General features: G+C 47.9%; 1 long non-coding RNA gene across 1 annotated transcript; it reads right to left on the bottom strand.

Annotated features, from left to right (window-relative positions):
* Positions 1 to 2,326: 2,326 nt before the first annotated feature.
* LOC118981712 (uncharacterized) lies at positions 2,327 to 10,395 on the bottom strand. The gene is made up of 3 exons (XR_005065400.1): positions 10,385 to 10,395; positions 6,767 to 6,770; positions 2,327 to 2,381 (listed from the first exon to the last, which is right to left on the bottom strand). It is a non-coding gene; the product is annotated as an uncharacterized LOC118981712 (long non-coding RNA).
* Positions 10,396 to 11,273: the final 878 nt, after the last annotated feature.

Raw genomic sequence — 11,273 nt, 5'->3', positions numbered from 1 at the left:
CGGCGCACGCGTCCCTGCGCCTCCCTGAAACGTGCGTCGCGCAGAGAGAGTGACAGCCTGGGCTGCGCTCGCATCCACCTGCGGACCACACCCACCTGTGTGGCGCAGCACGAGCCGCTCACTACCTACCTTCTAGGGCGATGGCGAGTAACCCCGTTTCGCTGACGAGGGAGAGGAAGCGGGGGCGTGAGTATACGGCAGTCCACGTGGGGAGCCCAGCGTACCGGCTTGCTGCCGCTTCCATAAAGAAAACGTGGGTCCCCAGTCCCCAGCCCGTGCTCTGTGCACCGGGACGCTTCCCGGGGTCCCGTCCCGCCTCCGAGATCAGTGAGCGTGCACCAATGCTCTCTCTCTCTCTCACTGTATTTGTAGCATTTGAAAGATAAGTAGATTTAAAAATCGCTTCCTGAAATCGTAATCAACTCCAACTCTTGCAGTTGCTTCGTTTCACATCTATTCCCCCCCCNTGGGGAGCCCAGCGTACCGGCTTGCTGCCGCTTCCATAAAGAAAACGTGGGTCCCCAGTCCCCAGCCCGTGCTCTGTGCACCGGGACGCTTCCCGGGGTCCCGTCCCGCCTCCGAGATCAGTGAGCGTGCACCAATGCTCCCTCTCTCTCTCTCACTGTATTTGTAGCTTTTGAAAGATAAGTAGATTTAAAAATCGCTTCCTGAAATCGTAATCAACTCCAACTCTTGCAGTTGCTTCGTTTCACATCTATTCCCCCCTCCCCCGCCGTATGTCATTTGTCCGAAGCTTTTATTCTCATAATCTTCTCTTATTAAGTCTGCCTAATTATTCCTTTGAAGGCGCCACTCATTGGGATTCAGCATTCCTGTCATTAATTTCAGCCTGTCTTCTGCCCCTTTCCAAGCAAGTCTGGGAAACAGGCCAGAAGAACACGCAGTTTTTGTAAGGGCCGTGGTATTCCAAGCATCCTGCACAAAGCCGCCAACCCCGGATACCAGAGTTGCTCCCACGGCGTTTATTTATAATGCAAAACCTTAATTCAGTTCAGTAAGCAAATTCAAAATGACGATGTCTTTAGCTGGAAATTCCGGGCTGGGCCTCTCCTCACAGCAAGCAACAGGGGTCACTGAATTTAATTGTCAACAGCGCACGTGGCCAGAAACAGGAAGCCAACATTTACTAAACATCTACAACACAATTTGCTCTGCCTATTAACTCATGAGAAGCTGGGATATTTAAGATCCATGCGTTCAGTTTCCCCCCTTACTGTTCATCTGGTAGTTTCTTCTTAGGCCAAAGAGTTTATTAAAGTGACATAAACTGGCGGTGTGTCAGGCTCTGGCCCAGGAAGGCTGACACCCGCTTTCAGGTGTGAGTATTCAGGGCGTCCGGGGCAAAGACGTGCGCAGGAGCGCTGGGTCGCTGGAGGAAGGGAAGAGCATGGACTAGTGGGTGTCGGGTGGTTTCCGCCCCGGCGCCCTGGCACGTGTTCAGCTTCCGGAATCTGGTGGGAGGCCAGGCAACAGGCTTTGTCAAAGGACTGGGGGGGGGGGGGGCGGACTATGGAAGGTGCCTGGACCTATGGGACCCAAGGGACAGGAAAAGCCTTCCCCTGGGGGCTTTGGGATGATCTATAAAACGTACTCCGGTATTAGAAACCGATGACTGGCCACTGGGGCAGAAGATGCAGTAAGGTACTTCTAAAAGATTTCTCTAGAAAAATGGAGCATATCCTTCAAGATGTAGTTTACATGGTCATCGTTATAACTATCAGCTCTTTCTGTTTTTTATGCTTTTGTAAAAAGAAGTTACTAGGGGACATGAAATGGCCGTGAACAACTGTAATTTCTCACTTCTCCCCTTAGCATGTGGTGGCCTGGCCTCTATTCTTCTCTTCCTCTAGAGAGAGGCCTCAGTGGTTTCCCTCCTATTTCTGGAAAAGGCCCGGCATTTTTGTGACATGGGTTTCTTTAATAAATTTTTTTAGAGAAGTTTTAGGTTGAGCAGAGGTACAAAGGTTTTTCAGCCAGACCTGCCCCCACCCATGAAAGGCCCCCCACTGCCAACACCCCGCCTGCAGAGTGACCGATGACCCTACGCTGACACATCCTTAGTATCCAGGCCCCAGAGTGGACAGCAGGCTCCCTCTTGGTGATTACATTCTGTGGGTTTGGACAAATGCATGACCTGCATCGACTGTCGTAGTATCATGCAGAGTGATGTCACTGCCCTGAAACCCCTCAGTGCTCTGCCTGCTCACCCCACCCCCCGCCTCCCGCTCCTGGCAACCCCCGACCTTTCCACTGTCCCCATGGTTCCCCTTTTCCAGAATGCCATATTGCTGGGAACACGCAGGATGTAGCCTTTTCAGATTGGCTTCTTTCACTTAGTCATACTCATTTAAGGTTCCTCCCTGTATTGTCAGAGCTTTTTACAGCATCACTTTTAGCCACTGAATAATATTCCATTTCCGGGGCGGACCCCAGTTTATCTACCCAGTTACCTCCTGAAGGGCACCTTGGTTGCTTCCAGGTTTTGGCCAGTACGAATCCAGCTGCTGTGCCCATGTGTGCGCAGCTTTGCATGTGGACGTAAGTTTTCGGCTCCTTTGAGGAAAAATACCAAGGAGCACAAGGACTGGGTGGTACAGCGTGAACTCGTTTACTTTTGTAAGGAGCTGTCGACTGCTGTCAAAGCAACTTTGCACTCCCACCAGCAAGGAGTGCGACCCTCTGTTGCCCCACGTCCTCGCTGGCATGTGGTGTGGTCAGTGTCCCAGATGGAGGCTGAGTGTGTGGCGGTGCCTCGCTGTTGTTCTAGTTGCATTTCCCGGGTGATGTACGATGGAGCATGTTGCCATGTGTTTGTCATCTGCATGTCTTCTGTGGCGATGTCTGTTTAGGTCTTTGGTCCACTTTTAAATTGGGTTCTTTGTTGTCTTGTTGACTCTTAAGATTTTTTGGTGCATTTTGGACACAGTCCTTCACCGGATGTGTTCTTGGCAGATGCCACTCCCAGCCTGCAGCTTGCCTTCTTCTCTGGGAGTTGTTTTTCACGGAAGTATTTAATTTTACTGAAGTCCAGCCTACCAATTAGTTCTTTGGGGGACACTGTCTTTGGAGTTACATCTAAAAGGTCATTGCCATGCCCAAGGTCACGCAGGTTTTCTCCTGTGTTATCTTCTAGAGCTATAGCTTTGTGTTTCACATTCAGGTCTCTGATCCACTCCGAGTTACCTTTTGTGGAGGGTTTGCGTCATTCTCCCTCTTTTTTTATTTTTACGTCCGTTGTTCCAGCACCATTTGTCAGGGAGACTCCCTGCCAAAGCCCGGTCACCTCTATGTCTGTGAGTCTGTCTCTGGGCTCCCAGCCCGCCGCTGCACTGGCCTGTCTGATCGCTCACCCGCCCCGTGCTGTGCTGAGGGCGGCAGCCGCTGACTTACAGAAGTCAGACTCCAGCCCTGTTCCTCTCCTTCGGCAGAGCGCGGGAGGCTCTGGCCTCTCCACACACACACTTCAGAGTCAGTCTGTTGATATCTACAAAATGAGTGGCTGGGGTTTCTATAGGAGACCCTTCTGCGTGGCATGGGCCCAGCTCCCACTCGGAGATCCACAGGACCCATGCCCACAGATAGGTTCTCCCGTGGGGAGTCAGGCCTGCATTGTACCCAGGCGCTTTGAGACTTGCTTTTGCTAAAACTCCCTCACCCTGAATTGAGATACAGGTGCTCACTGTAACTTCCTAAAATCCATGCTAAACCTCCCCAGTATGGACTGTAACCGGTTCAACCACTTTTCCCTTTGCATTTGCAAATATCCCTCTTCTGTGATGTGATTAGCAGCACGGTCTCCTTTGTTTTCTGTAAAAGGTGACCTCCTAAAGCGAACCTGTGCATAGTAAATGAGGACCATCATGTAATGTGCTCAGAAAAGCAATAAAGGCCTGTAATGGTAGAGGCTGAGGCTTTTCCTCCTCTTGAGAGAGAAGCCGTGCCGTCCCTTTTCCTCCACAGGACTCGGTGGTCCGTGTGAATTTCTCGTGCCTCATCCACAATGTGGCGGACCCCACGAGCCGGGGTCTGCATCAGGTTTTTATTGGGATTGCACTATAACTATAGATCAAGGGGGAACGAACTGGTATCTTGGCAATATTGAGTCTCCCTATCCATGAACGTGAACTATCTCTCCACTTATTTAGCTGCTCTTCAATTCTTTCGTCCGAGTGTTGCTGTTTCCTTGTATAGATCTTGTGCATGTTTTGATAGGTTTAAATCTAAGCATTTTCGTTCTGAGGCAGCGCTAGTTAATGCTCGTCTTGTGCTCTGAGTTTCAGCTCCACCTCTTTGCTGCTGGCATGCGGGGGAAAGAGCGACTTTTGTGAGTTAGCCTTGCAAGCTGCACCCTCACTGTAATCACTTCCATCCAATTTCTTGTGGGTAACCAGGGAGATTTCGTTTGTTTGTTTTGTTGTTGATTCTTTTGGATTTTCTACATGGGCTATTATGTCCTCTGCAAAAAAAACCAGTTTTCTTTCTTTCTTTCCAATCTGTATACCTTTTATATCCTGTTCTCTTTATTGCCTTTGCTATCTGGTTTTGGTATTAGGATAATGCTGGCCAGAGGGAATGAGTTAGGAAGGATTCCCTCTGCTTCTATCTTCTGAAAAAGATTGTGGGGAATTTGCAGATTTTTTCCCTTAAGCGTTTGGTACAATTCTCCAGTGAACCTCTCTGGGCCCTGTGCTTTTTGTTTTGGAAGATTATTCACTGTGGATACAATTTCTTGAATAGATACATGGCTATTTCAATTGTTTCTTCTTGTGCAAGTTTTGGGATATTGTCTTTCAAGGAATTGCTTCATTTTACCTATGTTTTCACATTCCTGGGCATGGAGTTGTTTATAATAGTCCTTTATTATTCTTCTAATGTCCCTGGGACCTGTAGTTGTATCCCCTCTTTCATTCCAGATATTAATAATTTGTGTCTTCTCTCTTTATCTTAGCCTGGCTAGGGACCTGTGGGTTTTATGGATCTTTCCAAAGAGCCAGCTTTTGATTGTATTGGTTATCCTTTATTGATTGTCTGATTTCCCTGAATCCCACATCACCCATTTTGATAAGTCCAAAATATAGCTTTTCATTTCTCTCGAGATTTCTTTTTTGACTCATGTGTTATGTAGATGTGTGCTGTTTCATGTCCATACATTTTGGGACTTTGGGCCTGTTTTTCTCTTTATTGGTTTCTAGTGGGGTTCCATTTGGCCTAAGAACAGACATTGTACGATTTCTATTATTTTAAATGTGTCACGGTGTGTTTCATGACGCAGACTGTGGTCGGTTTCGGCGAACGGTCCACGCGAGCTGGAGAGACCTGTGTGTCCCGCCCTTGGAGAAAGCGGTCTGCACACGCCCATTCTGTGCGGTGCGTTGGATGTGAGCTCGATTCCCCTGCGCAGATTCCCTGCGGCCGCTCCGCCCATCTTTGACGGACAGGGGCTGAAGCCTGCAACCAGGGAGCGGGTGCACCCAGCTCTCCCTGCGGTTCTGCGGGTTTCTGTCTCTGTTCCCACGCGGCGCTGGGCGAGCTTCCGTGTTCTGTCTCCGGGGAGAGTGGGCCCCTTGTCTTCCTGTAATGTCTTTCTTTCTCCCCGGTGACGCTCTCCGCTCTGAAGTCGGCTCTTCCCGAAATCCACATGGCTACCACTGCTTTCCTTTGATTAGTGTTAGTTAGCATAGTAGTATCTTTCTCCATACTTTTATTTTTAATCTATACGTGTCTTTATATAGACACATATAGATTGCAGGTAACCTAGAGTTGGGTCTTGTTTTTTTGTTCAGTTTGACAATTTGTATCTGTTAATTGGTACATTTATACCATTGATATTCAAAGTAACTATTGATAAAGTAATTACTGATATTTGCCATATTTGTTACTGCCTTGCGATTTCTTGATTTACCTTTTTGTCTTCCACTCTTTTTCTGCCTCTTCAAATTCTAGTTGAGCATTTTATTATTTCATTTTTTCTCCTTTCTTACACACCAGTTCTACTCTTTTTTAGTGCTTGCTCTAGAGTTTGCAATCTCTGTTTACAACAAATCCAAGTTCTCTTTCAAATAACACTATATTTATCGACGACAAAATAAGGCTAATTCATACCACACGGGGTTTTGGCAAACTCTTTTCGGCAGAGGCTATAATTTGTGAATGAAATTTCTTTTAATTATGGAATGAATATTTATGACTTTAGACGTAACAAAACCTATTATTTAAAAAGATAAAACAAACAAAACAAAACAAAGAACACCATATTGCTCCGAGGGTGGTGTGAATGCCTCACAGTAACAGAGTAACACTCATCCCCTGTCCCTTGGGTCAGTGTTTTCATCCATTTCACGTGTGCACAGGCCACAGAAGCACAGACACACACGTGTACACACACTCACACACAGGACTTGAATGCCTAAGTACCTGCAACTGTATAGTGCTGTTGTAGTAAAGTACTATTTGGTTGGCCAAAGAGCCCATTTAGTTTTTTCCATGAAATAAAAGACACGTTTTTCATTTTCACCAACAACTGGATTGACTTGGATATTTTGAGTATGGTGGCTGTCTCCCACCTGGCGGAACGTTGATTGTTCCCGATCACTGTCTCGATTGGACTGCTAATAACTTCACCTGGTCCACGCGACCGTGGAGCATCACCCAGAGACAGATCTCCAGCGGGAAACTGCGCAAACCACCTGTCACATGTTCACTCATGTGTCAGGAGAAGTCACAGTGCCTTCTCCACACACTGCACAAATCTCCTTTTTGCATTTCAGTTGTGTTTTTACCTTTCTTGAAATAATAAAATATGTCAAACATGTTGCGTATCTTTTTTCATCTTCAGTATTTAAATGGCTACACAAAAATCCACCAATTTTGGTAAGTTTTTTTAACTGCACGCTGATAGGACAGCTATCACTATACAATCTGACCAAACAATTTCAAATGAAGTCAAGGCAACAAAGTGCTAATAGAGCCATCGTATTAAAAATCCAAATGAACCTTTTGGCCAACCCAATATTTTGAAAAATTGATATCTGTTGGGTCAATTAAGAACAAGAAAAATGAAAGGGTTTTTAAAAATATTTTATTTATTTTTAGAGAGGGGGAAGGCGGGAGAAAGAGAGGGAGAGAAACATCGATGTGCCAGAGACTCTCGCCCACTGAGCCATACCAGTCAGGGCTGGAAAACGAAAGTTTTAATTTCGCCTTCTCCGGTCCTCCTCCTTTCTTTATGTAGATATGCGTTTCTAGCTTACATCATTTTTCTTCTCTCCAAAGAACTTCTCTAACATTTCTTACAAGAGTTCTACTGGCAACCAATCCNTATTTAAATGGCTACACAAAAATCCACCAATTTTGGTAAGTTTTTTTAACTGCACGCTGATAGGACAGCTGTCACTACAATCTGACCAAACAGTTTCAAATGAAGTCAAGGCAACAAAGTGCTAATAGAGCCATCGTATTAAAAATCCAAATGAACCTTTTGGCCAACCCAATATTTTGAAAAATTGATATCCGTTGGGTCAATTAAAACAAGAAAAATGAAAGGGTTTTTAAAAATATTTTATTTATTTTTAGAGAGGGGGAAGGCGGGAGAAAGAGAGGGAGAGAAACATCGATGTGCCAGAGACTCTCGCCCACTGAGCCATACCAGTCAGGGCTGGAAAACGAAAGTTTTAATTTCGCCTTCTCCGGTCCTCCTCCTTTCTTTATGTAGATATGCGTTTCTAGCTTACATCATTTTTCTTCTCTCCAAAGAACTTCTCTAACATTTCTTACAAGAGTTCTACTGGCAACCGATCCTCACACGTTTTATTTGTCTGAGGAAGTCTTCATTTCTCAGGGTACAGAATTCTAGGTTGCTCATTTTTTTCTCTCAACACTTTCAATATTTCACTCCACTTTCTTCTTGCCCACATGGTTTAAGTGAGATGTAATTCTTACTTTTGGTCCTCTGGATGTCAAGTATTTTTTCCTCTGGCTTCTATGAGGATTTTCCCTTACCCTCCAGTTTCTGTGGTTTAAAATGATGTGCCTGGGCTGCGCTTTTGGTTTCGTTTCTTCTTTTCCTGGCACTTACCCTCCTTGGCGTTCTCTGAACTTCTGGGTCTGTGGGGTGGCGTCTGACATAAATTTGAGGACATTCTCAGCCACAGTTTCAAACATTTCTTCTTTCTCTTTCTTCTCCGGCTGGTATTCCCGTTACATTTATCTTGTACGTCTCTGGTTGTCCCAGCGTTCATGGACGTCGTTCTTTTTCAGGGTTTTCTTTTTTTCTATTTGCTTTTCAGTTCAGAACTTTTGCATGGAGACAGGGCACCCTCAGAGATTCTGTCCTCAGTCAGTCCCGCTGTACTCTGAGCCCGCCCGAGGCATGTCCCACTCCTGCTATAGGGGTTTTGATCTCTAGCATTTCTTCATTTTAATTGGCACATTTATACCCTTGATAGTGGAAGTAATTATTGACAGAGTAATTGTTGATATCTGCCGTATTTGTTAGTGTTTTTCAATTTCTTGATTTTCACTTTTGGTTCTTTCTTAGAATTTCCACCTCTCTGCTTACATTTCCCCTCTGTTCTTGAATGTTGTCCACTTCTCCATTAGAGCCTTTTGCATATTAGTTACAGCTGTTTTCAGTTCCCAATCTGATAATTCCATATCCCTACCTACAGTCTATGAATCTGGTCCCAATTCCTCTTTCTCTCTCTCTCACATTTTTTTTTTTTTTTTTTTGCCTTTTAGTAGGCCTTGTAATAGTTTCCCAATAGCCAAGTGTGATATGCTGGGTAAAATGAATTCAGTAAAAAGGCGTCAGTGCCGTGTGGTCAGGCTGGGGGAGGGGAGCGTGTTGTAGTCTGGTGACGAGTCTCAGCCTTTGCGGAGCCTGTGCCCCTGGACAGGGAACCTGTTGTGCTTCTCTGGCCCCCTGACCCCTTGTTATCAGTCAGCACGGCCACACTGGGCTGGAGTTCCCTGTTTTCCTTCCCCAGGTCAGCGAGGTTCTGGTAGGGCTGCCGCAGGCTAATCTCTGCCTAAACGGTTTCTCCTGAGGGCAGGCTTTGAGGAGGAGAAGAGCGTGCCCCCGCACATTCCCAGGTGGCCCCTCTCCCCTGCCCGGGGCAGATTTTTCTCTGCTATTCACTGTGAGAGCCTGGCGGAGGTGCGAGAGTAAAACCCCCGAAAGCGTGGGGTCTCCTCGGAGTCGTGCACACCAAGCTCCCAGCGAGTCATGGGTTTTGGCTGTTCCTGCCCCACACTGACTCCTGCGGAAGTCTCCACTCTGGTAAGTTGTGATTTTCTACATTTTCCTGTCGACCCCCCCAGTTTGGGCTCAGTGGTTTGCGCTGCGACTTTGCTTCTTTCACAGATCCAGGAAGAGTTGATTTTTCAGCTTTTTCCAAAGCTTTTTACTTCTTGTTAGTGGAGACGGGGTCAAAAAATAACTTTCCTCCCACCTTCGAAGTCCTTCCAGCTGAGCCAATCATCCAGTTAACACGAGGCAGATCCCAGGAGAGCGTGTCCGAAATGGGTGGCAGATGTGCACAGGGCCCGGGCGGGGGTGGGAGGATAGGAGACCCAAGACGCCCTGGGCAGTGGGGGCGTGTGTGCCCTCTGGGTAGGAAAGAGGCCGGGCGCGTGGGGGTGCGGAGGGAAGCAGGCGACCTGCAGGTGGGTGAGGAAGAGCAAACCGGTCCTCGGCCAGCTCACGCCGGCCCACCCAGGGGGGCACCGAGGGGTCCGACAGAGGGTTTTGCTCGATTTCTCCACCTGCCAGACTTCTCCGTCTGGTGATGCCAAGGTGGTGCTCCCTTCCTTGAAGCAGGTTTTTCTGTCTGGATTCCTTTGGATGGGTAAGGGGAATGGGGTCAAAGGTTCTTTCTGAGTCTTGTTTCTCAATAACCTGCTTAAGATCAACACCCCAAATGCATGTTTGGTGGTGGCCAGACTGGTTCAGCTCATCAGAAAGAGCGGCCACTTCCAGACATCTTCTGTGCCGGCCAGAAGCCGGAGCTTGTCTCAGGGTTGCCTCTCTGCGGCTCCTGCTGCCTGGCACCGGGCTCCCCAGGGACCCGCCCTGCAGAGACTTCCCTTGGCGGAACCAGTGGGACTCCTCCAGCCTCCCTCCTGGGAGAAAACCAGGGCCTGGAGTCACCAGCCCCAGCGGGACTCTGCGAGAGAAGAAATCTTGGTTGGGGAGGCTGCTGAGACTGCGGTGTTTCTGAAGCAGCTGGTTTTAATTATCCCATCAACAGGCCCCCCACCCACCCGTCCCGGCCTCCCCACGTCCAGCACTAACTTTCTTTGTGGCACTTGCTACCTCACACAGACACATCCATACACTCACTGTCCCCCCTGTTACAATGCAGACCTTTTCAGGGCAGCGGGTTTGTTCTGGGCACTGGGGGTACGACAATGGCAGACACCCCATGGGGGTTCAGTGAGTTAATGAGGGGCACCGCTTATTTGCCTCCTGGGGGGTCAGGTTTTCTCTGAGCTCCTCCTGTGATGGGGTCCCTTTGCCCTTGACCTTCTGCTGCTGCCTGGCATCATTTCCCAGGGCCCCTGGTGACCCTCTCTAAGTCAGCCACCTTACAACTCTCGCTCACTCACCCAGACCACCCCCAAATTCCCTGAGATTGCTGGAAACGGCACCATTGACTACTTTATATTGGTATCTGGCTGTTTGCGTAGCATTATAAATAGCACTGTATCTAGATTTTCCTTGAAAGCTCTTCATATAATGTATCAAGAATTACATCAGTATATACGTAGGACTTTACAGGCACTTCCCCCTTGTGAAATCTTATTTACTGCTGTGTTTTCCCAGTAGCTCCTCTGTGGGCAGAGCAGAATTTATCGTCTCTGCTGTCACAGACAACACCGCAGAGGTGGGGGTGGGGTGGTCTCTGCTGCGGCCACGTGCCTGGGGTTGGCCTGGCGGCCACTCAACCATCCTGAGAAATCCCATGGTCTGAATCACAGGTCTGTCCCTGCTGGCTCCTCAAAACTGCTATTGTTACCCTGTGCTGACCACTTACTAGCAGCTCTGTAGCTCAGATTCGATGGGAGGGCGGATTCAAAGACGGTCCTGGGTCCGAAAGGACGGCCGAGACCACGTGCTGTGTCCCTGATTCTGCTTGGATTCAACAGGATTGTAGCCCCTCGAGGGCTGGCGTCTTTCACCTGCCTTGTGCACCACCGTGCGCCCAGCACATTCAACCAAACAACCGTGTGAGCGAATGAACGAACACGTGAAT

The sequence above is a fragment of the Sturnira hondurensis genome, unplaced genomic scaffold (genome assembly GCF_014824575.4).
Source record: "Sturnira hondurensis isolate 20B ecotype Veracruz unplaced genomic scaffold, ASM1482457v3 Scaffold0024400, whole genome shotgun sequence".
In the NCBI taxonomy this organism is placed as follows: domain Eukaryota; kingdom Metazoa; phylum Chordata; class Mammalia; order Chiroptera; family Phyllostomidae; genus Sturnira; species Sturnira hondurensis.
Note: the sequence above shows the minus strand (reverse complement) of the source record. Positions and strands in the feature narration are given on the sequence as shown.